Source organism: Camelus dromedarius, chromosome 7 (genome assembly GCF_036321535.1).
Source record: "Camelus dromedarius isolate mCamDro1 chromosome 7, mCamDro1.pat, whole genome shotgun sequence".
Taxonomy (NCBI): domain Eukaryota; kingdom Metazoa; phylum Chordata; class Mammalia; order Artiodactyla; family Camelidae; genus Camelus; species Camelus dromedarius.
In genome coordinates, this window is record NC_087442.1 from 31,819,428 (window position 1) to 31,832,010 (window position 12,583).

Sequence of the window (12,583 nt, forward strand, 5' to 3'; positions counted from 1 at the left end):
GTGGATCCAAGATTTTCACTCCAGTCCGTCTGATTCTAAAGCTGCTTTTTACTTCACCATCCTGCCTTTGTAGAAGTATATAATCTACAAATCTTATGCAGTGATTTCTTAATATTAAAATAAAGGAAAGAGATAGATATGGTAGTACTGTGAATGGTGGTTCTATTTCTGTACCAAATCTTGCATTTCCTCTATTCTTATCATAACTCCCATCATTTTTCTATTTCAGGCATTTGCTACATCCCATTTAAATTTCCATAATAACCTCTTATTTCTCTCTCTCTAGGTCCCTTTCACACCTAAGCAATGTTCCCAAAGCATATCTTTTATCATGTCATTCTTCTGTTCAAAAGTGTTTCAAAGTTTCTAATTATCGATACTACAAATTAGTTTATGCTCTTAATCTACATGGATGGTCTCACTGTTGTTCCTCAGACACCCCTGAGGAACTATTTACATTTTTGGGATCTAATTATCTCTGCTCACTCCACCTGGGATAATCCCTCCTTTTGCCATCGTTTATAGAAATGCTTCAACCTAAAGTGAATACTGCTTACTCAATAAATACAGCTCAGGTCCACACCTAAACATGGTCTCTCCCTCCTCTGTTTCCACGGAACTTTGTAGCTATGTGACAACTGAAGTTATTGAGGATATTCAGACTCTGCAAGAGTGAATTTGATGTGACGACTATCTTCAGATATTTGAAGGCCCCTCAGCTGGATGAAGGGAAGGCTCCCTTCTGTAGTTTTACAAGGAGGCACACCAACCGACATGGATATGTTGTGGGGGGAAGGGTGCAGGACCTTTAGTATCTGCTTCAGGAAAGAGTGAATTCTTTCTTCAAAGGAAGTGTTTCAGCAAACTTTGGATGTTCCCTAACTGGATACTACAGGATTTATGCTTCAAACACCAATATTTACCTTACTGTAGTTTGTGTTCACGGTGTTTTCCCTACTAGATTTGAGCTCTTTAAGAATAAGGACTTTTGTCTTACTTATATTTGTGTCTCTCATTGTGCTTATTGGATTGGTTTTGTTACACCAAGAAGATATGAACACATACTTCTAGTATCACATGGTGTAAATATAAAATAGATTTTATTAGGAGAAAAGTTTTTAAGCAAAGAAATAGCAAAGTGAACACCATTTTCTAAATTCTCACAATCCCAAATAGAAGTGGGTTTAGATTGTGTCTAACTTGGCTGCGTGCACCATGCAAAGTGCTCAGCTAAAGGGGCATCAGGGATACATCTAGTCAAGCATTCTTCCCCTGTGGGAGGAACTGGCCTTGTTAGAGAGAAGGGGCCTCTGGATCCTAGCCTCTAATATCAATCTGTTCTTCCCTTGAGCTAGGACCTGCTGAGCTAATTTCTCCCTGCATTATCCAAAGGGAGGAAATGAGTCACCTGGACACCCAGATCTGTTTTGTCTTACGCATGCAATGCCTTTGCATGAAAACAAGGACTCCATAACAGTGGTACTGAAAGTGAAGGAAGGTAAATAAATCTCTATCATTTTCATATTTTTATTTGGCATAAGAAAAGAGAGTAGAAAATGGAAATAAGCCTTCAGATTTTTGTATCCAGTTAGAAACTACTAATTAATGGGCTCAGTAAGGAAGTGTGTCAATTCACTATCAATTGTGAAAAACAGAAACCAGCGACTGGCTAATGGGAAAGGTAAAGTTCTGCAAGAAGAAGGGCACTAACTGAGCAGCTGGGATGATTGGAGCACCAGGCTTGTGAGGTGCAGAGGCCAAGGCAGGAGCAGAGAGAGCTAGGAAAGGTCTGGGGGCAAGAACAGACTGGTCAGTGCCAATAATGCTACCACCGAGATGGAGCTGGAAAACACTGTGCTGAGTGAAAGAAGTCACACACAAAAGGCCACATGTTGTATGATTTCATGTATATGAACTAACCATCCTACACAAATCCACAGAGGCACAAAGCAGACCTGTGCTTGCCAGGGCTGGGGAGAGGGGAGAACTTGCAGTCACTGCGGAATGAGTTTGGAATTTCCTTTTAGTGTGATGAGCACGTCTCAGAACAAGATAGAGGGGATAGCTGTACAACGTAGTGAACATACGAAACGGCAATGAGTTGTGCACTTTCAGATGGTTAATGATGAATTTTATGTTAACCTTATAAAATTTTACCTCAGTATAAAAAAAAAAATTGGTTGGAACTACCCTGGGAGAAATGGAATTCCAATTGTTTCTTCTTTTTTTGGCTTCACTTACCCCAAATGACAACTTCTCAGTTTGGCCAAATATAGGCCATGTGCCTTTCCTCTTGTTGTGTAAGGGCAATGAAAGAAAGCATCTGCCTCTGAGGCTTAGTGGGAGGCAGGCCCCCAGATTTCATGGACCACCAAGATTTCACAGACAATGGGGAAGATGTAATCTTTCCATAGAACTAACAATGCTATTAGGAACAGATAGTGGGTTTTGGGCATACACAGGCACACTTAAAATATTCTTATTAGAGGCAAAAAATTCAGTAATCAGGCATAAAACAACTTTTGTAAGCAAAACTGGTTAAGATGTCTTAAAAAAGGAAACAAGAATCCTAAAATATATTTACTATTTTTAGAGTTTCTTTTCTTAAAAACAAATGTATCTACTTTGTATGCAAAACAAACATTTTGGAATACACAAATAGTTAAAATGAAATTCTGTTCTCTTTGAGTAGTTCCTAGAATGCATATTGTGCAGAATTCAGAGGATAAACAGAGCTGACATTCAGCCCCTTTGATGTCCATTGGAACGTAATACGTATTTCAAAAACAGTATGGGAAACGAGATGTCGCAATTAGCTCTCTGCTTTCCATTAATCATAGTTCCTAGGAGTCTTTGTGGAATTACGTTTTGCTTAAAACTTGGGAATTCAGATGAATTTCCTTGAGGTGTTTGACAGGTCTGAAGAAGGATTACTCAGAAAAATACCAGTAATAATGGACATGATTTTTAGGACACAAGGAGCATAAAGAATTCAACTGCGGTTCAAGTCTGTTTCTGTTCCTACATCCAATCTGAGCAATGTGCAATGATGCTTATTCTCCTGGTGACTGAGAAAGCTGCACCAGACAAAGCCCTTAAATGTTGTACAAAATTGAATATAATCAGACCAACGTGACTGTTTTATGTATCAAAGAAACAGCTTGGTTAGTCAAGACTTCTTTGTGACAGTATTTACTGCAATAGGAATTTACCTGAAACACAGACGACCTGTATTGTACTCTTTATACTATAATAATGTATCAGACAAGAATTCAGCCAAATAGGGAAGGAATTAATTTAAGCTTTATAATACACAATATAGTTATCTTTTTTCCTTACTGGCACACAGGTCAGAAAATGTGCAGACTTGGCTATAGTTATAACAGAGTAGAAAGACCACTGGGTATGGATTCCAAAGACCTGAGTTTGAAAGCTGAATGTGCTATCTTTGTAAATTGAGGCAGGTCGTCTGAATTCTCTGTAACTTAGTTTCCTGCCCCCGTGATGTTGTGCAGGGTGTCATCCAAGTGTTATTTGTCATTATGATTCTTCTGGGGTTTTTTTGTTGTTGTCATTTATTTTATGGAATCTTCTTCAAGAAACAACTCCATTTTCTCAAAATACTCTCACGATTTTAGTGCTGTTCAGGGTAAAATGAGGAAATAGAGAAGCTGGGTAGTGCCCATTCTTAGAACAATCTTATTCTGCACATTGCTGTCCTTCCATTGGCAAAATCACACATTTGCTTTTATTCTGGGGGAGGTTAATCTGACAACAAATAAGTTTTGACTGTGGCTGCCGCTTTCTGCTAACTTCATCGCTTACTCCCTCCTCACTGAATGCTTCACTCACAGTAAGTTTATTGACACTGTGACACTGGTTCTTGGTTCTAGCCTAGTTATCTTTAGGGACACAGTTCCTGAAATTAAGATAAAACAAGAGCCAGAAAACAAAACCAGCATGAAACCTGTAGGTAGCCGGGTACAACACTAGGGCAATGTGTATGGAGCTGGTAATATTAAGTAACAGATGGAGAGGGGTGAGCATTCCCTTATCCCGGGGCATGCTGGGAAATGGGGTGGGAATTGACAGGTGAGTAGTAGAGGGAGGGGGAGAACAGTAAAGGAGACTGGAGAGACTGGGCCGAATGTGAGGAATGGGAGGACAATCAGTATCAGTGTCCAAGCCCAACTGAGTATACCGAGATCCTATTTTAGATTATGTCAAATAATACTTTTATCCATGTAGCTACTGGGAACTGACATTTAATTAGTGAATTACAAGCAAGAAATAGCAAGGTGACATGGAGCTACTTAAGAATAAAGCCATCATTATCTCTCTTTGTATTGTCCTTTATTAAACTCTCACAATATTACTGTGAGAAAGATGGATCACAAGAACTAGCTATTCACTCTTCCTTGTGGACTAAACAAGAGGAAACTGGCTTAAATAGTAGTCAAGTAAAAATGTCTTGGCTAAAAAACCCATATTGGTCCTAAAAAATATTTCCTAATGAATTGTCCATTTTAGAAAACAGCTATTGAATTCACTAATTTTCATTTTTCCAACACATCAGCTTTAAGCCAGAGTGATTACACTGGAAGACCCAAGGCTGAACACAGACACAGAAGGCAAACTGTGTTTAACACTTGCTTGTCCTCACATTTTCTCCCCAAAGACTGTCACATTTCCTGAGATTTTCACATTACTGATTCTTTGCGATGAGTCACTGAGGGTCCCCACAATGGAAAACAGTATCTGGATTACACTCTACATTAATTTTAACCATCTGTATTCACCCAGATATGTTTTTTTAAGAATAATTTCCAATCATCTAGAAAAATTCCAAGAGAATGGAACACAAGGACAGATGATTTTCAATGGAGTGGAGAAGTGAATCAAGAATCACTTAAGAAAGAAGTTACTGGGTGAAATTTCCTATGTGAACATGAAAATCCCTAGAGGAGACCAGCCATTTGAGATTACAAAGAACACACCCAGTAACTGAATTATTCACTCAGCAAGTGTTTATTGAGTGCATATAGTAAGGCAGTAGAGACTGTCCTTGGTGCTGGAGCAAAAATCCCTGCCTTCATGGACCTTCAGTTGTAATGGGAAAGACAGACAATAAACCATGATAAATAAGGCAAATGTATAGTGTGTTAAGTACTGACATAGGCTAAGGCGAAGGTGAAAACAGGGAAAGGGGACAAGGTGTGCGTGCGCGCGCGCGCGCGTGTGTTCCCAGAGGGGAGCTTGTAATTTTACATAAGAGGGCTGTTTTATGGTGAAGGTTATTAAAGAAGCCAGGAAATGAGCCATTCGACATCTGGGGGAAGATTCTTCAAGCAGAGGAAACAGCCAAAGGCACTGGATAATCTCATGAGGGCAAAAGGAAAGAGGAATTTCAGGAGGAATGATGAAACACTGAAATCCCTTCCTTCCTAATTGTGTTCAATGTCACTCTCACCTTGAACTCCCTCTTCAAATGAGCACACAGATGACAGTGCTCGCTTTGTCTCACCGCTCCCTTTGCCACTTGGGCCTTTTGTTCTTTATGAAAAGTACTGCTGTTTACAAGCAATCTTCTGGAAATCTCATCTCTTCTCAGCCTATATCCTCCTCTCCCTCGAGTCATCTATGTGGTCAGGCCATTCAAGGTGGCTGTTCCCTTGCTCCCAGTACATCCCCTGCTCGACCTTTTCCTGCTTCACCTCCACCCAACTCACATGACTGACCTTCCTACATACTTGCCCCAGGCCCCAGCCAGTGGCTGTTCTTATCAAAGAGGGAGGGACGCTGAGGGGTGTGTCCCTCTGCTCATCTCCCTGGTAACCAATGAGCCCACCTGAAGTCGGTTCCCCTGGTCACCGCTAACCTCCCCCTGTCCCTGGGAGCAAAGGCTGCCACCATGCCCTGCCCACCATCCACCACACATGGCGGGCTGATGCTCCAGGACCTTGCTTCAGACTTGTAAGCTCCCGTGTCCACTAAATCACTGATGTCTCTGTTGCTGACAACGGGCTCTTTCTCCAGTGAGTACAGGCCTGTGAGCCTGCGAGGTGCAGCCCAACATCATTGTTTGACTGTTGGTTTCTCCACTCTGGAACTTGATTCCTCTGTTAACTTTTGTGACTTCACTATTCTGTCACCACCATCCTTAATGTCCAGGTTCCTTGCTTTTCTGGCAGAATCGGTCGTGAACTGCCAACCTTTCATCATCCCCACCACCCTTGCCTTTGATTAGGTCTTCATCCATCATCTCCATCTCCATCTCCGATGGCAGTACATCTTCCTGACCTACTCCCATTGCCATGCTCTCTCAGCCGATCCTGTCACCCTCCCTGTGAACCACCACTGTGCTCTGGGCACACGCAGTGGCTGCGTGGGGGGGGGGGGGGGCGGGCACTGGGATTGCTCCTTCTGCCACGTGGTACTGCTCAGGCTTGGTCCACCTCATGCTGAGCAACGTGAAGTTCTGGTGCAAGAATGGCTACCAGCTGCTCCAGATCACTACTCAACTTCTCAAAGTGAAGGCAGCCCCATTCCCTTCCAGGTGTTTGGAACCCTTTATTCTCAGCTTTGCCAGCATCTCCAGTGTGCTAGCTGATATCAGGAATGCTAAGTGAGGGCTGGCTCCAGAATATGACACCTATCTGCATACAAACCCTCCTCAAAGGAAGGTAAGTTTTCCTTTTAAAATTCCCAAATAATTTTTCCTGAGGTAATGGGCTGCTTGCCTCCTTTACTGAGGGAGGCTCCCCACAGGGACTCCATGGTGACTTGTCCTGTAAGGACTTGTTGAAGAATACAAAGGTCATTCTCTGGCAGCTTTCAGTTGAGAAAATATGAGAATGTCCCCCTCATTCCCACCACCCTCACAACATATCAATTTCACCTCTCATGGGGTGCCCAGCCTCACAATAGTAAAAAGAAGAACTGTTCCAAATTTTTAAGGAGTTGGGTAGTTGAGAAAACTAAGTTTAACTTACCTTAAAGGGAGGAATGCTGTCTCTCTTTGGCATCTCTTCACCCAGAGTTCTCAATTATTTGCTGGCATTATTGCTGCATTAAAAACTGAGAGAAAAAAAGAGAACTAAGTTTCAGATTTTGTAAAATGTATAAAAGACCATTCAAGTGGAGACATCTAAATAAATAGTAAAGATAAAAAAGGCATAGGTGAGCTTTTTGACCTGATACAGGGATTAGGGTATCATCTATGTAGTGATGAGAGAGGAAAAAAAAAATTAGACTGTTACCCTAAAGGAAGTTAGTTCCTGTTAAAGGCTGCACTGCATGAGGTTTCAATATGTAATGACAAAATGTGTTGTTTACTTACTACCCTGGAGCTATTTCATTTAAACCTCCCAGCAGTCTTATGGGGTAGATAGTTTTACACTCCCTGTTGTACAGACGAGGCTCAGAGAATGTGGGTTACTTTTCCAAGATCATATAGCATATGGCAGAGTTTAAGTTAGAACCTAAGAATTCGGGCTTCAGAGTGGCATTGAAAAAGACTAATGACTTGAAGGCTTCTGCAGTTCTGTATATTGTTACATATTGTGAATTTTTTATGTATGCATGTATAGATGTATAGGTGTTTGTTTGGTTCTGCCCCTGATTCTTCAACAAATCTTGTCTCTAATCAGAGGAAATAGATAAGATCCTCGGCTTGTAGCACAGAGGCTCAACCTTGTCTTCTATTCTTGACTCATTCAGGTCTTATACTTAATTTTAGGGACTGAACTCTTGTCTTGTGATCAGCTTCCTTCTTGCGCCTTTTTATTTCCATTTTGGTCATGGGCTGCATTCCAGTTCTGATTCTGCATGCTGTTCTGCTATGAAATTAAAGTAGTCAAGTTGTGTGACCTTGAACCTTGAATACTTGAATCTTCCAAGTATTTAAGTTTACACAAAGCTCAGTCTGATTTACCCCTCCACCATGTGAGAGAATAAATCCAACACTTATCAGTTGGTAGCAGCCCTGGTGACTGATTGCATCGGGGGAGGGAGTATATCTTCATTGCTACTATCACTGCCTCTCTAGCTAGATAGATGAGATGGATATTGAACATGACTCTGCTCCACACTTCTGGCCTGAATTGTTGGATGGATGCTGATGCCTCCATATGGGATATAGAAGGAATTACAATTGAAGATGAGACCAAGAAAAGGATCAAGAATGAAGCCATTTTGATGACTGGTTGGATAGTGGTGCCATCAACTAAAACAGAAAATCTGAAAGAGAAAAATGTTTAGGGAGAGTGTAGTAAGTTATGAACATAATTTTGGACATAATAAGTTTAATATGCCTTTGACAATGAAGGTAAGTATATAACTCGAGTTTAGGACAGGGTTAGTGTTAGAAGAAAGATATGAGTGTTAGGTAGATAGGTAAGTGGGTGCACCAGGCAGATGAGTAGAGGAGAGGAAGAATGGTCTGGAAGATGGCACCGTGCCCGCCTCCAGCATAAAGGGACTTTACTTCTAAATGAGCGCCAGCAAGAAACCGGTTAGAATCCGACAGCCACGACTGCGCGGTAGTGGAAAGGACTTAATCAATGTGACCCAATGTTCATTGTATTATAACTAACATGGCGATTTAGGTCAACCCCAAGGGTTTTTCTGTATCTGTCATGGGCAAGGACATGTGCAAAGGGGCCAAACATGACTAAGCACTCCGGGGACAAGAGCTGTCAATCTATCAAGAGACCGCCTCTAAGCGAGGGTGTGAGAGAAAGGGGAGACAAAAACCGCGACTTCTCCTCCTTTGGATCAGCCCGCCTCCCGTTCTTGGAGGTGTGCTTGTCCTTTTCTAAGTAAACCTTTTAAAATCTTTCGCTACACAACACACCATCTCCCTATTTCTCTTCCAGGTATGACAAGAACTGGGGTCTTTACCTTTTCGGGTAACATGAAGGTTATTCACCTAAGATTTTATGTCTGTAGTGGCAAAGCCACTGAATGGTTTGAGGAACGGGGAATATATTAATTCCCAATAATATTTTAAACTACATCTTATATAAAAATACACTGGCCCCCTGTATCCGTGGGATGGAGAAACTGTTGATATGTCTGACCGACTACAGTGCACCATTTTATATAAGTAATTCCAGCATCCTTGATTTTGGTATCTGCGAGGCAGCCCTGGAGCCAATCCCTCACAGATACTGAGGGACAACTGTAATGAAAACATTTTCCATGTGAAGATTTGTGCTTTCTTATACTTATGTAAAAGCCAAATAAGATTTTATAAAACACTGATATTTTTATTGACTACAATATACAACCTAAATTAAAGCAGTGAACCTGCTCTGCAGCTGTGACTTCAACTCAAGATCCTTGGCTTCACCAGATCTCCACCCTGCAGCCCAAATTCTGCAGAATTTTGAAACCACCGTTGCTTGTCTAATATACAAATGTCTGGGCTTCCCTTTCATTAAGATAGTCAAGACTTTGCTGGTTACAAATTCAGTATGTTTTAAGAGGAGGTTCTACTTTTATTTACTGTTGAACAGCATATGAGATAATTCATGAGGACAGTAAGTAATTCCCCTCTAAAATTACAGAGTCAGTGGGAGCAGAAGTGCAGCATGGTGTGTTTCTGAAACCCAATCTTGTGCCCACCATTTGCAGTAATGCTGGAATTTATAGAAAGTCATCAATTTAAATACAGCTGTAGATGATAAATTTTATACATGAGTGGCTGATTAATCAAAGATGATATTTGTATTTAGTCATAACACTATTACTTCCATAAGCTAGTTTTCCTACCAGCCTCATTTCCATTTATACCATATTTTTGTATTCAATAAACTATATTTTACATAAAAATTAGCACTGTGGGTTAAGAGAAAGAAATAATGTTCACTCAGTAAATGGAGAATGATTAGTTTTATATTATATTTTCAGAACTGTATTTTGTGAACTCTTCTTACAGTGTTATGAAATTAAAGAATAATGAGTATAAACTTATACATTTAAAAATACCTATTGGACAGGTGATTAAAAGTCTTAGTAATTATTGTGAACAGAATTTCAATAGTAAGCATTTGTGCCAAAATACACCCTATTCTACCTATAATCTTTCAACAAGCTTTTATCTCATCTTTCTTCTCATAGAATGCAAGCAAAGGGCTATCTGTGACTGTCTGAACAACTGGATAGATGGGACACCAGCACAAGGGTTAGTCCAGATTTTCCTATGAAATACTTGACTTTCATCATTTGGAAAATTATTTTTTAACACTACTTAGTGATTACAACACTCCTTCCCTTCTAAAATGTGTGTGCCCCACTATACGCTAAACATTTTCGATAGCATGCTTGTATGTTGCTTGATAGTAAGGAGTGTGTCTTTTCATTTTGGGCAACACCTGGCACAATTCCTAGCATGTAATAAATAGGTGCTTTACACTGTCTGCAACCAATGGTAGATTTTTTTTTCAGATTTATTGAGTATGATCCATAATTCTCAAATAATCCTGTTGCTGTTAATGCCTATTCTCTGGTGATACAAAAACATGCCCAATTTAGACAGGAAGCATGGCTGTGCATTTTTAAACTGTGTCACTCCTAAAAATATTTTAACAAATATTCCTTTCTTCCTTCTGAATTCAGCGCAAAGGTTATCTCTTCTGGGAAGCATTTTTAAGTCAGAATCAATCATTCACCTCTAGCCCCTCAGCAGGAGTATAATAGGATCTATATGTTGAACATAATTTACGTGGTGCACTCTTTTGCCTTTCTGAGTTAAACTCCACTGAAGAGATCGTTCTGCTTCGATTTCGTTAAGGTTTCTTCCAAAAGAAATGAAAAGGAAAAGTCTGAGGTAGTAATTAATATTCAAGAATAGAATTTGCAGCAAGGCCATAATCTGGATTTCAGTGACCGACAACTGGACTTTCCAAATTTCATTATCTATCATTAGCATAGACTTAGGAAAGTGGTCCATAGATTTTTACATAAGCGTTCTCGACAGGAAGAGGATAGGGAAAAAGCAGCCTGTCTCCTTCTGGTCCTGAAAAAATGTGTCAAGAAAAGAGAGACGTGGGAGGCTACGATGAAGAGACACATCCTTTCTATGAGTAAAGATATCACTGGAAGCAGAGTGAGGCCTTGCCCCCATCCCTACTTGGGACTCTGCGTGGAGGACCCCTCAGACTTTTCTTTGTACCATCCTGGCTGGGGTTCAGCCATAACAGAGTTATGTTAACGGCACAACCTGGAATTTTATTTCTCCAATTCACTCTTACCCTTTCCTGTGTATTATAGGCCCCTGGGTAGCTAAGAGTCTGACTGGCAGTGTGCCAACACATGGCAGTGTGGTCTGTTTCTGTGAGTGGACCACCTAGGCTGGTACTGAATGCGACACTCAGCTTAGTGTTTATAGCAGCAACACAAGCAAAAATGAGGCTGAACCTGCTAGGAGAGCAATCTGCACATCGTGGAAGCTAAAAGAATGGTTCACAATTTTCTTGCTCAGATTTTAGCACTGGAGGACTACAGAGCATCCAGAAACTAGGCACTCAAGGAACATCACTGGAAGAGCCAGACTACTTAACAAAGGAACTTCCCATCCCTGCCACCCTTACCCCACACCCAGATGCCCTGTTGGAGAGGAACCTGGGAGGCAGAACAAAGAGTAAGAAATCTGAGAGACTGGAAACAGTTTCCTGGAGTTCCTGAATATTATCTCAATCTATTATTTCAATTGATGTACTGGATTAAGTTTTAAACTGGGTTGGACAAGTAGTTAATGTTTCTCCCAACAAACCAGAGGCAAGGTCTCTTGAAGAAGACCAGGTCAGCTATAGACAAAGCAAAGAAACTGCATGTTTTCTAAGAATTAAATTTTGTAAACTAGCTTCATATTTTTATTAAAGAAAAATGAAATTTATTCTTCCCAAATATTTAATTTATACACCTACTGGTTCTTTCCATATTCTTTTATAGAAAATAATATATGTACCCGTCTTTGTATTAGTCTTCAAGGCTGCCCTAAAGAATACCCCAGACTGGGTGGCTTCAACTACAGAAATTTACTTTTGCACAGTTCTGGAGGCTGGACGTCCAAGATCCAAGCATTAGCAGAATTGGTTTCTGGTGAGACCCCTCTCCTTGTCTCCTTACTATATTCTCAAATGACCTTTTCTCCATGCATGGGCACCCAGTCTTATCAGATTAGGGCCCCACCCTTATGACTTCATTTAACCCTAATTACTTCCTTAAAGACCCTATCTCCAAATACAATCACACTGAAGGATAAGGCTTCAACAAAGGAATTTGGGGGGGGGGGGACACAATTTAGTCCACAGCAATCTCTTTTACTATATTACTTATCTGAAGATAGAGACCTCGTCATTCTACCCCTAATCACTAGCAGGGTGACTGACACACTGTAAGTGCTTAGTGAATGATGAAGAGACACAAAGGTAGGCAATCTAAGCACAATGTCAGTATAATGTGGTAATTAAAGGCACAGACTTCTGAGACTTTTCTTCAAGTTCCAGCTGTCATCCAGACCCAGTTTTTAAATCTGTAAAATAGGCATAATAATAATGCCTCTCTTTTCCAATTGTTG

At 40.6% G+C, this 12,583-nt stretch overlaps 1 long non-coding RNA gene across 1 annotated transcript in view; it reads right to left on the reverse strand.

Annotated features, from left to right (window-relative positions):
* LOC135321672 (uncharacterized) overlaps positions 1-12,583 on the reverse strand; it is a 228,093-nt gene that overhangs the window by 51,575 nt on the left and 163,935 nt on the right. Inside the window, exon 6 of the long non-coding RNA XR_010381609.1 lies at positions 6,993-7,077. This is a non-coding gene — a long non-coding RNA (uncharacterized LOC135321672). The remainder of the gene's footprint in view (positions 1-6,992; positions 7,078-12,583) is intronic.